Below are 12,282 nucleotides of genomic sequence, written 5' to 3'. Positions count from 1 at the left end.
GAGTCCTCATTAATATAAAGACACTAAGTTTGAAAAGAATCTGATGAAAACTGTGGACTTTATCGCGTAAACAAGAAAACGTATAACGCACGGACGCACGCACGGACTGACGGACGATGGAAACCACGCCATGACATAAGCACTTCCGGCCTCCGACCAGTAGAGCTAAAAACTACATATAACCATGTGAAATGTCTAACATGATCAAACTAATAGAAAACCCAACAAAATCATTTGTTGCAAAATGTATTCAATCAGATAATGAAACATCATGTAAGAAACGTGTTATAACCATTGCAACAGCATGATAATAAATATATAACAGCAAAATTTTATCAAGACTCTCTATAACATGTCCTTTCAGCAAATATAAAGCAGTGGTTGATATTTGTGGTCTTCTATTATAATGAGTTTTTATGTACATATTTTTTAACACCACAAGCACTAATGTAAAATATACTTTAAAAAATATGTGCCTCGTTCTGTGAATATCAAGATTTATGTGTGTGCATAAAGTGGAAGAAGTCATCCTCAATTAGCCTGTGTGCACTGCACAGGCTAATCTGGGATGACCTTTTACCAACAAGCATTAAGCCCCATTTTCCCAGAGCAAAGCTCATAGGTAAGCCATTCAAATCTGTTAGCTTCATTCACCCACAATATATAGAAATATCACATTTAATTGCACTTAATGGTTTACAACCACCTCAGTTGAAAACGCATACATTCAATGTGCTACAGGACACTAAGTCACAAATTTTATACAAATCTAAATTAAAACATTTTTAAAAATCATTTTCCTTAAATATTGCCCCTGTAAATAAACATGATATTATTTTTTCTGGACTACAAACAAATACATTTCTTCCAAAAGGAAAAGTTATCATTGTTTATAAAATAATATTTACGTACTTTTGAACTAATGCCATTTTGAAATGCCTTGAACTATTCCATACAGACAGGCCCTGTACTGATACAGTGAACAACTTCATTATGATAATTACACATGTATGAGAATAACAACTGCTTAAATATCATAACAATGAATGAGACATAACAAACTACAGACCAGTTATACAATTGATCGAAAATAAGCAAAGAATAGTAACATTCATATCTGAGCATGATTGAATAAAAAAATAACTAATTAAGTGGACTGAGTAAGATATAAATGTATATCAACACACTACTGAATCAATGTGTCTCATATGAAATAATCTTTATCAAAAAGCAAAGATATGTCTTAATGTAAGGACTATGCAAGTTCAAAATACAACAATTGAAAACAGATCCAACGATTGAAACAACATGTCCAGAGACTATAAGACATTGGCTAAAGGCTTCATAGAAAATCAGCCGCACGTGCTGTAGTAAGTAAGATATGGTATTAATAAACTTCAAAAGACTGTAGTATTTATGCAAATGACAAAAAACTTTATTTGAGGTAAAATTAAAGAACCAAGTAAAATAAACAAATGTAAACACTTAACAGATCAAAAGTATCAAATACAAATGCCCACTAATAGGTAAAAGTAAAATACAACAAACTTAATAGTGAGATTCATATGTAATAGATGATCAAACTAGAAAGCTAATTGGAGACAATCAATAGTTGATATGAAATTAGACCAGGGCTCGAAATTAACACTCTCACACTTGCAAAATGCGAGTGAAAAATACCGATTGCTAAACTGCAGGTCAATTTATAGAACGTCCGAACACCCGTATGCGGAAGCGCGCACCTTGTTTGTAGACTGGTATACTTATAGTACAGATATGCGGATGGTATTAGTACAAAGAAAGTGAAACAGTCGATTATTCACACATGTTCATTATAAGAGATATGAAACTTGAACAGACATGGCGTTGAAATGAAAAAAAATCTAGTTTCTTTTTGCCCACAGACGGAAATAACAATACGAAATACAAAGCAAAGTTTACCGTTGAGTTAGAAAAAAACAAGGGAAATTAAATCCTTCTACGAAAACAGAGAAAAAGTGGGAAAAAGAACTTAATATAAAACTAAAACTTGTTGTTGATGTCATATTTTATTTTGTTTTAATAGTACTAAGCTTATGTCCAACCTTGCTTTTACTTATGTTTTCAGCAAAACTTGTGAGAATGTTTTTGATTTTGCGAGTTTGTATTAAAGCTGCTCGCAATATTTTGCAAGTAGAAAAAAAAAGTTAAATTCGAGCCCTGTAAGACTTTCCAATAGTTTACAGTATTGCAGTAAAACCCAAATAGGGCCAGAAAAAAAGCCAAAACATTTCTTAAAAGTAAATGCATTTTAAACTTTTACCGAAGTATTACAATCAAGTTCAAACGGGTATCATTTAAAATACTTCACACTACGATCGATAAATCTTAATCACATCTTTAATTTCCTGTCTGCAAATCGGGCACAAAGGGTTGCGTTCCTTCCTCACAGCCTGCGCGCATTCAAAACACATACACATATGTCCGCACGTGTAGAGCACGAAATTGACGGGTCGTTCGTAGCATACAGTGCACTCGTTGTTCTCATTGTCAGCTATGGGGTCGCTGATTGAGCTGGGGGTAGGGGGCATGGACTGGTAAACAGGTGTATGGGTCAAGGGCGACCCAGGCACGAGAGGCACGGCAGGTTGACTTATGCTCCTTGACATTGTTTGGGGCATGTGACCTTGACTTTCCACTTGACCCCCGAGGTTCAAGGTCAGGGGTATCATGGAGAAGCGGTGGGACGGCGGGGGAGGCAGGGTCACCATGAGGGAACTGGACGTTGACCTTGACCTTGGCATCGGGCGCGGAGGAATGACCGGCGGGAAAGGCGGGATTGTTACACCTGCAACACAGATCATAGGACTTAAAATGTAGAAGGAAAAGTAACAATATGAGCAAACTGATTAAAACAAAGTATTATTCCAACGTGATATTTGAGCAGGGTTCTGAATTAGGAGATTTTATACTGCCTTGCTATATGAGCTAGCTTTTATATTGACGCGGTAGAGTGTCTGCCTGATTTGGAACAAGGAAGTCCCGGGTTCAATCTCCAATGTGGTCGTGGATTTTTCTGACTGGGTTGCAACATGACACTTGTTCTTTGAACACATTGAAAACAACAATTCTTGTAAATTATATCACATAACAAACAATACATGTTGAATTATTGTCAGAAATGCAGGTAGGCTTATTTTAAAAAAATATGCGCTTTCAATAGATCATGTGACATCTTTTTTTGCACTTTACCATACTGGTTAGAGAAAGCCCAGATATTCCTAAGTACAACTTACCAATAATTTTGATCTTCTATACATTACCGTACACATCAAAGAAAGCCCAGATATTCCTAAATACAACTTACCAATCATTTTGATCTTCTGTACATTACCGTACACATCAAAGAAAGCCCAGATATTCCTAAGTACAACTTGCCAATCATTTTGATCTTCTGTCCATTACCGTACACTTCAAAGAAAGCCTTGATATTCCTAAGTACAACTTACCAATCAATTGGATCTTCTGTACATTACAGTACTCATTTAAGAAAGCCTAGATATTCCTGTGTACAACTTACCAATCTTTTTGATCTTCTGTACATTGCCGTACAAAGAAAGCCGAGAGCGCTAGTGTGCGGTCCACATCCATCAGTGTGGACTCCTTGTGGTTGTTCCTCCCATACTGTACCTCACCTGAAAGAAGATCACAATGTGATACCCTCTCTGGAAAAATGCAGTCTGCACAGGCTTATCAGGGACAAGACATTTTGCTTTTATTGAATTGTTTCGTTTAAACATTTCACACTCAGAAGCAAAGTGAAAATGACTATGGGCAAACAGCATAAAACAAAAACATTCTGTGAGTAACCTGCAATCTGTTCGGGTTTATGCTGTTTGCTGCCCATCAGTATCTAAGGGTTGGCAATGAAGCCTTTAAAAATGAATCTAGTAAGAAAGGTCTTAAGTCGAATGTCACTTTCTAAGGGACAACAAATGCGTCAAAATACATTCTAAGGGAGAACAAATGCGTCAAAATACATATCTATGTGGTTAAGGGTTAATAAATTTCTTCTTTAAGAGAATTCAGTCAAGGCAGAAAGCAGTGTCAATCTGAGACAACACTTGATGCACATGCAGTATTTCTGACTTTCCCTGAACGTTGCTCATACTGATAGAATATTGTCTTTTTTCTGTTGAAAGGTTTTGATATGTATACAAATTGTAAACTGTGATATAGGGAAACAAGAAAAATATAGCAAAATGATGATATTAAGTTAGAAGCAGGCATATAGTCGTTATACACAGCAGTCAACTAACCTTAGGAATGTCAATCATTTGCCATGTAAAGCATTCACAATGTTAAGAAACTAAGAAGTAAAAGACAAAGAATAAAGGATTTCTTTAGTGACATAAACCAATTACTAGTATATTACACAATGTAGGTTTGCTCTGTTTTATGTCTATTATATAATAATAGTACCATTATTAATGTAAATACATGTTTATATTTTTATTTTCATAACATTATAAACACAAATGTGAACAGGCCAAGGAATTTAACCTACAAATATGATTACATTGCTTGCAGCCAGGTCTGTAAGGCTTTGAAAGAAAGTACATCAAGAACTACTAATAAATATTTATACAAGCACAGCTCAAAATATCTCAGCTGAAAACAATGTTCTCTTTTCTGTACATCTCATGTCAATCCACCCTGGTATCTGACCCACATTCTGCAAGGCTGTTAACATAACTCTCTTTTATATTACATTCTACCTAACAGACATGTTTTCTCTGGTAAAAATAATTGTGGGCCAAACAACACTATTTGAGTTGGGACAACTGGGCTTAATGCATGGGGCGTAAAGTGTTGTCCCAGATTTAGACCCATATTTAGTCTGTGTGGACTGCACAGGAAAATGTCATCCCTGAAAAGCCTGTGCTGAATGCACAGACTAATCTGAGATGACATATGACACGTTTTCATAGAGACCATCTTATCTTCATGTATTTTAGTGGGTTGAAACAACAGCATTTATACGCTGAAAGATACACAGGACAAAATGTTCGGTACACTCTGTGAAAATGAGAAAACCCTCTTCAGGCCCAGCGGCATAATAGTGACCAGCCAGACAGCCTCAAACTGTATGCGGCGCTCTGCCTTCGGCTTCGTTCAATATACGATTTGGGGCTTCCTGTCTGGTCAAGATTATATCGAATGTCATTCTTACGCAGTAAATACTTAGTTTACACTGCATCCAAATCCAATAGGGTCCCATTATGGAACGGCCAACGTGTTTCGTCACACCAGATTGTGCAAGGCTAGTATCAGCCATAAAGATGAACGTCTCCTTCCGAAAGTTGTAATCAAAAAGAAAATCCCAGAGGCGGGTCAGCCGCAGGCTCCACGTCCGCGTCCGCGTCCGCTCTACCAAGGAATATCCAGGACGACGACCAGCGCTCGTCTGGAAAGACCACGGACCTACTGCCGCAGTCAGGAGAGACCCCGGACATACTGCCGCACCTCACCCGGGAGTACTGTCTGACCCTCGACCCTTGTACCAGGATATGCAAGGCCGAAAAGCTGTAAGTAACGAAGATAAAAAAATATTATAACAAATATAAATATATTATTTATTTTTAATACTAAGGAGTTATATTAGTCAGTTATAAGTAAAATGTAATGCCATTTCAAGCTGTAGCATAGAATATCATTCAATATTATTTATTTCAGTTTCTATCGTGGATGGTTTTATCCGCTTCTCGGCCACGAGCCCTGGTGGAAATCACAGCATGGCAAAGCAGAAGGAGTCAAGTATGAAAGTGAACAGATGCCTGGCCCTCTTTTTTTGGTTTTAGATAAACTATGCATTTTTCTCGAACGGCACCAATTACAATCAATAATTCTTTAAGGGGTTAAGAGTAGCACCGGATTCGGGTTCAGGGAGGCAAAATCACATAGATTGGACTATCTTATTGTTTTATTTTACTGCAAATTAAGGTCTACTGGGTTTTGCGCTTCTGATAAAAGGGGTGCTGCATTCTAATCGAACGGCACCATTTAAAAGCATAATTCTTTAACGGATCAAGATATCGGAAAAGTAGCACCGGAATCGGATTCAGCGAGACAACAACAAAGATTTCACTATCTTATTGTTTTATTTCGATGGAATTTAAAATATCACCACCACCAACACCACCATCACCACTACCCCTACCACCACCACCACCACTGCCACCGAACTTTTATGCACTGTAATTATTAAGCCTTAAATATGTGATTTATAAATACAACTGCATGTTGGTTGACTTATGCCATCAGGAAATAAGAACGGAAACTACGCGCCACATATTGCGACAATATCCCAATCTGACTATGCAACATTTTCATGTACTTATCTCAGCAGTTTAAAACTGCAATTTTCAACTAATAGAAACTTAAGTCGGTGTTTAATGCACCTCATGTTCGTAACTTGATCATTCATGTATTTTAATTCGATTTCTACTTTGCAAATATGTTAGTTTTTGCAGCTTTATTAAAATAATACAAATATGATTTACTATCTCTGACGATGTTTTCTGGATTGAACACGTGAACGTGCCGAATACCGTTAGGGCAATCGTGGTTACACATCAAAATCCAGAGGGCGACAATGTGATAGTGCGATAGTACGATGTCGACATTCCGGTATTCCGTATGAACGTCATCTGACATGGGGAACATTGAGTCGGGGTCTATAACAATCCCACTCATGTTGTCCCACTCGATCCTGATCCCTGGATGTAGTGCAAAGGTAAAATAAAAATATCATTGTCAAAGGAGGGGATTATTTTTTACCTCATGTCGTAGCGCTTGTTTCATGTAATTTTCAGAAATGAACGTATAAGAATGGCTGGGCACTTTCTGGAAACATTGCAAACATATATTAATTCCGTTGCGATTAATATCCAAATCACCACATGAAAAAAAACTCATTCTTAAAACCTGATTTGGTAGTGGGGGCAACAACTTGATGATCCTGTATCGGCTTGCTAAAACCAACGGGTAAAACCAATCTTATACGAAAGAGCGATAATGCTAAATGCCATCAACATTAACACTTTTGAGAAAAGATCGATTATCGAAAAAATAAAACATGTTCATTGAATTTATCTAATTTCGGTTGCTAAAACAGTATGATAACCCTAACAAAAATACTGATCGACAGTATTATAAATCACGCCGTCGAAGATTGGGGAAAATAGAACAAAGGACAAAATATATAAATGTTAACATTAACAGAGTAACCTGCCCTAATGACTATAAAAGCCTTATATTTAACACGTCCATTGAACTGTTTTTTACGGATAAGAATAAGAATCAGAAAATAATATATCTTTTGTTTTGGTCTTTTTTTCTGAACTTGCGATTTATGTGTAACTGTATAGTTCATGTATTCTCATAAATGTGCTCAAAACAGAAACACATTTACATTTCTTATGCAATGAAATGACGTAAATTCTGTGTATTACTATTTCGATTTTAAAAATTATAATATAGCGATGGCATTTTTGGTATGTTGTTCGGTGAAATATCAATAAGAAACAAGTTTTGCAAAGTTGATTCTTAAGTTGTTGTGGACTTGGCTTTTACTAACAAAAAATAATATAAAATAATATATATTTGGCTTTTTAAACATAAAATAATATATACAATATAATAAAAGTATAGAGTATGTTTTCAAAGGGGCCTTTTCACAGATTTTAGCATGTTTTGAAGTTTGTCATTAAATGCTTCATATTGATAAATGTAAACATTGGATCTAACACGCTCCAGTAAAAAGAAGAATAAAATTTAAACAAATAAATTAAAAGTAACCCTCAACTGGGTTCGAATTTCTGACCCCTGGAGTAAAAGTCCTACGCTTAGGCCACTCGGTCATCCGTGCTCATGAAGTGAGTGGTGTATTTTATACTTTATATAAACAATCCTCGTAATATTACAAAATTAAACGACAACAACAGAAATCTCCAAATTATTCAATCGTTTCGCGTTGCCACGCTTTATAATTTTCAGGTATTTAAATCGCCAAAAGATGCATATAATGGATATTTTAGAGCATGGTAATTTTTCAGTATTACTGTTTCCTTGCATATATCATAACTACAACGAATATTAGCAAATCTGAAAAAAAAAATTATTTGCCAATTTACCAAAACGTGAAAAGGCTCCTTTAAAAAGGTTTATTGAATCGTTTATGAGAAATGCTAACTCTCTTCGAGATTTCTTAGAGTTATTGTTCGTGAACCATGTAAATTTGTATTGAGCTTTTTTCGTGGATGTCATCGCTATTTTTTCTTTGATTGAAGTGTTTCTGAGGAACCCTTTTAAAATATGAATTGGTAGGTTAACAACTAACATACAACAAAACCACGAAAGAACGTTTTTGTTTATTTTAATGGCAATAACGTAGTCTATGTATTAAATTTGATATGTTTAATCGCTGTTATATTATTCTAAGAAGGAAGTATAGTAACTATATATTTTATATTAAAGGGTCATATGTGAAATCGGTATAATATTTCAAAATTAATTATTTAAGAACCATTAAAATGTTGCTTACCAGATATCGTTTTAAAATTCGCGCAATAAAACATTTATTTTATGATGACAAACTATCTACCTCACGAAGTAAAAGCATAACGCTTAACGCTTAACGCATGCATACTATCGTTTACGACATATTGTAGTGCAGCAAACAACTAACAAAAGAACACGGTTGTTATAAGAATGAGTTCGAATCACAAGAGAGGCATGCTCGAAAATTTGTTTGGAATTATATCAGTTGTTCTTAATGATTTCATTGTTACTTTGATATCTTCCGAAAAGAAAAAAAAAGCTTGTTGCAATAACTGACTCTTTTTATGGAGGAAATACCGTGTATCTATAATGTCCACCAGTTTGTTTCTTCATGTGACAGAAAATCCATTTTAAATGTATGCAAATGCACGCTTGTCACTTTTGACATGACAACTGCGATCATATAACCCTATTAAAAATAAAATGTTTGAAAAATAATGTTCTAGGTACATGTTTAACATTATAGTATTGTTGCCATTTGTGTCCCCTTTGTCTATTTATTTTGCCATGTAATGTCAAATAATTACATCGAATTTTAAGTACCCAGTTACGTGAGAAAATATATCATTTATATGTTAAGGTATGATGACGACGTGTTATTGTTTAAGACAATTGTCTGCCCGTCTTTTATCGCGAAATAGGTTTGCCTGATCGTCCAAGGGCAAATCTTTGAAGCCCGATATCTCAAAACCTCGGGTACGTTTTTCTCGAAGTACTTTAGGATGCCGGTCGCGAGGACGCACTTTCTATTGGGGCTGATGATTGGTGTTCTTTGCCCGATAACAGCATTAAACGTGTCGAATTTCTCCTGAAACATAAAATGCATATAGATGTAATGCGATGTAAACAAACACGGCTATTTTGAGAGTGAATAAGGATTGATATGCAAGACGTCTAATTAGGAGATACTATGTCCTAATTAGGTGATCGTATGGCGTGATTATAAGATGCTTATTCATAATTACACATTTTATCTTTTAAGTTATGTCGGGTTAAAAGTGTTTTACTTCAATCAGATCATTAAACATGATAGCTAATGATTAATACGGTTTTTGTTCGGTTTGCGATGACCATAAAGTTGTATTGAATGGGTTTTGTGATATGAGAGTGAAATGTGTAAACCAGGTGATAATTGTTCGTATACTTCAGTTGTCCGAAATATTTTTAATTTAATAACCTATTAAATTATGCTAAGAGGAATTTAACTACGATACCTAATCAGTCATGTGACATTTAATCATGTCTTCCAAATAAAAAGCCGTAGCAGGTAGAGATAAATACATTTGTATATGCGCAGCAATATAAAGCTCATAAAGGGTCCAGCGTTCTGGACAGCAAATAAAGAAATATCGTTATAACTGAAACTATGCATTTGGTTTCGAAGATGTGCAAACACGAAGTTTGTAAAAGAACAATTACGGGACATTAGGGACTCACATGGGATAATTTGTAAAACAACGAGATTGTATAAATAGCATGTTCTTTATCGTTTGATTAAAAAATGAAATTGTTGATCACAGATAAGAACATTATCTTATCTGTTATCAACAATTTCGTTCATTAATAAAAAAAACGCAGCTATAATAAGTATTATAAACATATACATGCTTTATATTATTCTGCTGCACGATTGACAATGAATGTAAACAATTATATGTTATGATCCAAGTTATGGGACTCACAACTTATTCTTTATGATACACATTAAAACATATTTCTCAATGGGAAGTAGCTGTGGTTGAAAATACATCATGATATCACACAACATTGGCACAAAGTACCACACAACATTGGCACAAAGTACCAACACAAATAACTACAATGATTTTACCATACATAAACTTATAACAGAAAAAGTGAAATGATATTTTTGTTACATTTAATAACTGTTTTTACTGCAATTTTGTACTTTTAATTTAAAAAAAAATATAACCATATTCAAACATTTGCAATATGCGCTGTTAAAAGATGTATCTCGCTGAAATTATTCTACAATCTCAAATAATGCGTTGATCTTGCGTTAGTTTTGCCCACCTTGTCCCTAAGTTTATCATACCCCTGCCTTGATATCTGCTTGATATATATTTTTTTATTTGTTCAAGAGGAAGTTCTTATATCAGTCGATGATAGTTAGTAGGTCATATTACTCGAAATCAACTATAAAATAATCATTTTAGTAGAATCGAATCAGATTTAACAAAACAAACAATTTGATACCAAGATGTAATATATTTTAAACAAAATGCAAAACAAACAGCAAAACAAATCTTACAAATATTAAGCGCAAGTGCTCATGACGTCATTATTAACACGTCAAACGACAAAAAAGCTTATTATTTCCCGCTTAAAATGAAGTTTTGAGCGATTATTTTCATGTGTGAAAAACAGATAAACAGGTCACTGCCTGATCTTTTTGTAATACTCAGGCTCGTCATGAATAAATTAACGGCTCGGCAACCCTCGCCGTTATATTATTCTAAGCTTTTCCTGATACAGTTAAACCTGAGAACAGCGGTCAGTCAGGGGAAATGACCAAAGTGATCGTTGTCTACAGGTGACCGTTGTTTTCGGATCACAATTTTAAGATGGTTGATCAGTTGGTAGTATTTCTACGTCGTTTCCCCACCCAGTCGTTTGCATACAGTGTAAAACAAAGGCTCATTGCCGATAACTAAGCATAATAAGAGAATTAATTTACATTGAATAATACAGAATAATATCTTATAGATTGATTTAATTTCATATCGTTAATCTAATTCAATGACTTTATCAACGCTAGTATAATTGTTTACTCATGCATCTCGTTCATTCATTAAATAAAACTTTCCACGTGCCATCAACGTCACGTCCGAACAAGTCTAAACAGCAAATCCGCTGTCATAAACCAATAGTACGGTGTAACTGTACCGTTCTCATTCAAAGAAAAAGACGTACAAATTTTGTTAACATTTATTCGTAGGCAAATATCACACAAACAGCATTTTCCAAAGTTATTCAAAACAAAGACAATAAACATATAAGTGAAACCGGAATTGTATTCTTGACATGTCCTCTAAATATATACCTTTTGTTGATGTATGCGTCCAGCGTCATGAGTGATTAAGTTTCAAAGGAGGAAATTAAAAACCTAAACAAGATTCTGCATGTAGTTGAATTAATATTGTAATGTTTGAGTGTATGGGTGTGTGTGCTATTAACGTAATTAACGTATTTACTGACTGGTTTCTGTGTAAGTTTTACTGGATATTATTTTACACTTGATGTTGAACATTATATGGAAATAATGCATCTCGTTCAAAATAAGTATTTTTTTAAGATTCAAATATTTGCTTATTTAAATTTAAGACATCAATTATTGATATTAATAAATAATATTTGTATTTTCATTTAATTAAATCTATACTTGTGTCAATTGTGAAGTGTTATGTGATTCATAAGGATATTATTGTCGGATTGATTTAACACTAAACATCTAATGGCTTGCTGGTAATTACACCTCATTTGATATATAGGCACAAACCAATTATATAATTCAAAATAATTAAACATAGCTGATGATAAGCACGTGGTTTATTTAAAGTGTTAAATAAAATTTCGTAAGTATAAAACAGCTGACCATAAATTAAATATGTTGTGTTCTTAGAGAAAATCATTAGTCGTCAGGGAAATAATTCGGCAATG

At 34.4% G+C, this 12,282-nt stretch overlaps 1 protein-coding gene across 1 annotated transcript in view; it reads right to left on the bottom strand.

Annotated features, from left to right (window-relative positions):
* Positions 1–482: 482 nt before the first annotated feature.
* The window catches only part of LOC127843121 (protein neuralized-like), a 110,873-nt gene continuing 99,073 nt past the window's right edge, over positions 483–12,282 (bottom strand). Inside the window, exon 5 of the transcript XR_008032101.1 lies at positions 483–706. The gene's annotated coding sequence lies outside the window, so the exon portion shown is untranslated. The remainder of the gene's footprint in view (positions 707–12,282) is intronic.

The sequence above is a fragment of the Dreissena polymorpha genome, chromosome 8 (genome assembly GCF_020536995.1).
Source record: "Dreissena polymorpha isolate Duluth1 chromosome 8, UMN_Dpol_1.0, whole genome shotgun sequence".
Taxonomy (NCBI): Eukaryota; Metazoa; Mollusca; class Bivalvia; order Myida; family Dreissenidae; genus Dreissena; species Dreissena polymorpha.
The sequence above is the reverse complement of the archived record's forward strand: the minus strand, read 5'-3'. Positions and strand labels throughout refer to the sequence as shown.